The 5,091-nt window shown below is 36.9% G+C and overlaps 1 non-coding gene across 1 annotated transcript; it reads right to left on the reverse strand.

Annotated features, from left to right (window-relative positions):
* Window positions 1-422: 422 nt before the first annotated feature.
* On the reverse strand, window positions 423-529 carry LOC141510380 (U6 spliceosomal RNA). The gene has a single exon (XR_012474875.1). It is a non-coding gene; the product is annotated as a U6 spliceosomal RNA (small nuclear RNA).
* Window positions 530-5,091: the final 4,562 nt, after the last annotated feature.

Genomic DNA, 5,091 nt, shown 5'->3' on the forward strand with positions numbered 1-5,091 from the left:
GGTCAGAGGGAACTAGAGATTCAGTTTTTTGATTGTCTTTTCTTCTCAAATAGGACCAAAATGACATTACCATTTTGTGCTTAAGGTATAATATGCTTATGACTGATTAGAACTTTAGAAACTAAGAGTCTTACCACAAATCGGACAGAAACAGTCCTTATGAACAATTATGGTGTAGATCTTGTGTTTCTTTTGAGCTACTGCAATTCTGTGTTGCTCAGAGTGCAGTACCTTTTTTGGATGCAGGCATACTATGCCGGGTGATCCTTTCCTAGTGTCTCCCATGCTCACAATAGTTCTTTGGAGAGAACTTAAATAACTTCTGATCTATATATGTGAGGGCATGCCTTGTATGAGTTTTCTGTAAAATGGCATTTTTTAAAATTTCTTATTTTGTACAAACTTTTTTTAAACATTACTAAAATAATATGGAACACTTCATGAATTTGCATATCATCCTTACACAGGGGCCATGCTAATCTTCTCTGTATCGTTCCAATTTAAGTATATGTGCTGCCAAAGCCAGCAATACATGTTTTTGATATCAAAATATCTAATTCTCAAAGATGTGGAGTGATAGGTAAAATAGTTCCTTATTTCAGTAATGAGAATCAATCTTTTGTGGTTGTCTTGTTAAATTAAGTATATAAGTATGTCATGAAAAATTAGAAAATTAGACCTTTATATTATTGACCTTGAAGAAATCATTAATGATTTCCATTTCAACAGAATAAAACAATACAGATTATATGTAGGAGAAAGTCATCTGAAAGTGCAGCAATTTAAAAAAACGGAATCTATATTTGTATATGTATTTATACCTTCAGGTACATAAATATGTATGTAAATATTTTAACTCATGAGTCAAAAATTCAATGTTTTAGCTCATTGATCCAAGATAGAAATTTCATGTAAATTCTATAACAAAACATATTTGCAAATATATTTTAGCACTTAAAAAGGAAAAACACTTGGCTTTACATAAACGTAGAAAAGAAATCCTCATTAAGAGAAAAATGCAATTTAATTTTCATTTTGCTAAAACATGTTAAATATCTTCATTTCTTAATAAACCTGACAGTGAAATCCAATTCAGTGGAGAATAGAAGCAAATCAGAATTTTCAAAACTTTCATGCACTCTAGAGCAGTAATCTAAATAGCCCTAGTACTGGGTTAAGCAGAACCTGAATTATAATTGTTGAGCAATAATTAAGTTGGTCATGGAACCTAATTTAAATTATGAAACTAGTCTAAACAAAATTAGACTGCATTGTTTGTAACCTACCATTTATTTGCAAACTTATTAACTATCAACTCAAAAGTGTGAAGAACTGGTAACAATCCATAAATGTTTTAAGAATGCTAATTTCTTCTGGGAACCACGTTATGCAAAGGTATAATAATGTGGAGGCAGAGTAAGAGTTGGTAAATATTTAACTGAAGCAGTACATTAGTTTTATTATCTAGAAATCAACAAAATAAATCGAACCCTGATATGTAGTATTTGCTGTCAGGTGAAAATTCAACAATGTCTCTAAAGAAACAATAGAATTGACTCCAGCCCAAGCAAAGGCATACTTTTCCCCATGTTCTTCTGGTAGTTCAATTCTCAAGACTCACTTTGCTGAACTGGACTCCAAACATCAAATCTAGAACTGTATCATCCCCTCCCTTAGGACCTGTTTTCCTCTTCCATCTCTTTCTGGTAATTTGAGGGTCAGAGACCCATTCAATGCATTATAAGTTTTCTTCCTGGTCACTAGAACTCCTTTTCTAATACTGTTTTCCTCTCTCCTCTACTTGCCCTGCCCTTAGCTGAACTGGCCCCACTGGCAAGAATCCTAGCTCGAGTTCTGATTAGTTCTTTCAAGATGAAATAATTTACTCTTGTACAGTGTTATGATTTGCTGGCTTATGACCATTCTGTCATTTAAATTTTGTTACAGAAAACATTTCAAAGAAAGTATTGGAGTGGATCCTAAGAAGGAAGGTGATACAAACTGAAGAATCCATTGTAACTTGATTTTGCTTTCAAGTAATAAATGGAATTTGCTAGAAAATATTCCTTGATGGAGGTGGGTTCTCCACATGTAATTTCATTGGTATTGGGAAGAAGTGAATTAGAAAGAGAATACAAAAGTACTGAGAGGTTTTAGGCTTTGGCCCTGAATTTAAGCTTTCCTTTCTAGTCACTGTAGGAAACTGATTTGTTCTCATTGTTTGATATATCCTTAAAATCCATTTAATTAATTTGTTCTAGAATTGGACAGACTAATTCAAAGATAGTTCTTATGGGATTCCACAATTTCTTCCTGCTATTTTATTTGTTCCTTTGAAATAAATTCCAAGTGTAAGCCCTTGTAAATTTTTCCACAAATATAAACTACTTGAATGTACCTTGTTTTGATCCCGGAAATCTACAAAAATACTGTCTTATTTATTAGAAATAAAAATCAAATTTATGGATTGTAGCAATTCACTGAATCATGATCATCTCATGTGGAAAGCTCTTAAGTATGTCTAATGATTAACATATGCCCCAAGGATATATGGGATGATAACTGTAATTTCAAGGAATCCTATGCATGTGCAGGTATTCATTTATATAAGTCTGATTATTATCTGACAGTGTTACCCACCAATAAGCACTAGCCCTGGAATCAAGAGTACCTTATTACCTAGCTATGTGGCCTTGAACAAGCCACTTAACCCCATTTGCCTTGCAAAAACCTAAAGAAACATATCCTTCATCAATGAATCATGCATTAAAAATCACCACCTGCTTCTTCAAAGTTTTTAAAGGCAAAAGTTTTCCAGCGGAAAAGCATTTGTCCCTAGTTTTTTTAGGTTTTTGCAAGGAATATGGGGTCAAGTGGCTTGCCTAAGGCCACACAAATAGGTAATTTGTTAAGTGTCCTGAGACCTGATTTGAACACAGGTACTCCTGACTCCAAGGCCAGTGTTTTATCCACTACACCACCTAGACAGCCCATTCCTTCTACCTTTTGAAAATAAAAATACTAAGAATGGAATCATTCTTCTATCACCATAGGGAATGAGAACATGTACAAGTAAAGTTTTTATACACTAATAAAATATTCTTGTTTAGGAGTAAACAAAATAAAGGGGAGAGAAGAAAATTAAAATTAAAAATAGTAATAGTTGCAGGTATGGCCAGGTGGTGCAGTGGATGGAGCACCAGCCCTGGAGCCAAGAGCACCTGAGCCCAAATCTGGCCCCGTACACCCAATCACCCAGTTGTGTGACATACAAGGCATCCCAACGCCACTGCCCTGCAAAAATCATTAAGACCCAAAATAAAATGGGGTGGATGGCTGACAGAGCTCTGGCCTTGAACCAGGATCGCCCAGGTCCAAATCTAGCCTTAGACGCCCTGCTATGAGGCCCCAGGCAGGCCACCCAGGCCCATTTGCCCTGCAACCTCCCCCAAATTATAAATGTGCTTCAGTCTGTGTTCCAACACCACCAACTGTCACAGGTGGGTCTTTCTTTATGAAAAGTCCATCACAAAAGTTGCTTCCACATTTTTTCCACTGTTGCCATTGCTGATCGCAACTCCCTCCTTAAAATTTCTCCACTACCATGTACTCTCTCCTTTCACTGTCTCTGCTGTAGGGTGGCACAGCAGACGGATCCCTGGCCCTAGGGCCAAGAGGACACGAGCCCACATACCACCCCTTAGGCCCAGCATCCACATGGGCCTATGGTACCGGGCAGGCCATCCAATCCCCGTGCCTGCATGAAATAAAAAGAAAATGTTATATCCGACCACTCTCCCCCCATGGTCCATCCTCTCCTTTATCAGTCACATCACCCCCCCCCTTCCCCCTGTCCCACTTCTTACTCCAGATGTCTATACTCCATTGAGTTTATATGCTGTTTCCTCTCCTAGCTACCTCTGATGAGAATGAAAATTCCCTCATTTCCCCCCTTCCATATCATTGCAATAGCTCATTGTAATAAAGAAAACTTATTATGAAATATCTTGACCTATTCCCCCTCTCCTTTTTCTTTCTTCCATTTCCCTTTTTTCTATTGACTCCACTTTAACATATTTTATCTTCAAATTCAACTTTCTCCTGTGCTTCATCTATAAAAGCTACCTGCTCTGTTAATTGAGAAGGTTCATAAGAATCAGTGTCAATTTTCTAAACAGAAATACATGCAGTTCATCATAATTAAGTCCCTCATATTTTCCCCTTCTCCTCCACTCTCTATGCTTCACCAGAGTCCTGTATTTGAAGATCAAACCTTCTGTTCAACTCTGGCCATTCCAACAGGAACATTTGAAATTCCCCTGGTTCATTGAAAGTCCATCTTTTTCCCTGGAAGAGGAGTTTTTCTAGGTAGTTGATTCTCAGTTGCATTCTAAGCTCTTTTGCCTTCCGGCATATTATATTCAAAGCCCTACAAGCTTTTAAAGTAGTTGCTGCTAGGTCCTGTGTGATCCCGACCTGCAGCTCCAAGATATTTCAGTTGTGTCCTTCTGGCTGCTTGTAATATTTTCTCTTTGACTTGGGAGTTCTGGAACTTGGCTATAATATTGCTGGGTGGTTTTTTTTTGGATCTCTTTCGGGGGGGGGGGGGGTTGGTGGATTCTCTCCATTTCTATTTTTCCCTCTGCTTCTAGGATATCAGAACAATTTCCCTGTAGTAATTCTTTTAAAATGATGTCAAAGCTCTTTTCCTGATCTTGACTTTCAGGTATTCCAATAATTTCTAAATTATCTTTGCTAAATGTTTGCTAGATGTTTCACATTTTCTTCTAATTTTTCATTCTTTTGGTTTTGAAGTATATTGAGTCCTAATTTCTCTTAAATTCAGCAATCTCCCTGAGTTCTATTCTTTGTCTGAAGGATTTGTTTTGCTCAGAGAGATTTCTTAATCTCTTTTTCCATCTGGCCAATTCTACTTTTTCAAGCATTCTTCACCTCAAACTTTCTCAACTGTGTTATCCATTTGACCTAACCCTAGTTTTTAGCATGCTTCAGCATTTTCGGGAGGGATTTCCTTGACTTAAGCTGCTAACTTCATTTTCATGGTTTTCCTGCATCTTTCATTTCTTTTCC

This window comes from Macrotis lagotis, chromosome 1 (assembly GCF_037893015.1).
Source record: "Macrotis lagotis isolate mMagLag1 chromosome 1, bilby.v1.9.chrom.fasta, whole genome shotgun sequence".
Classification (NCBI taxonomy): domain Eukaryota; kingdom Metazoa; phylum Chordata; class Mammalia; order Peramelemorphia; family Peramelidae; genus Macrotis; species Macrotis lagotis.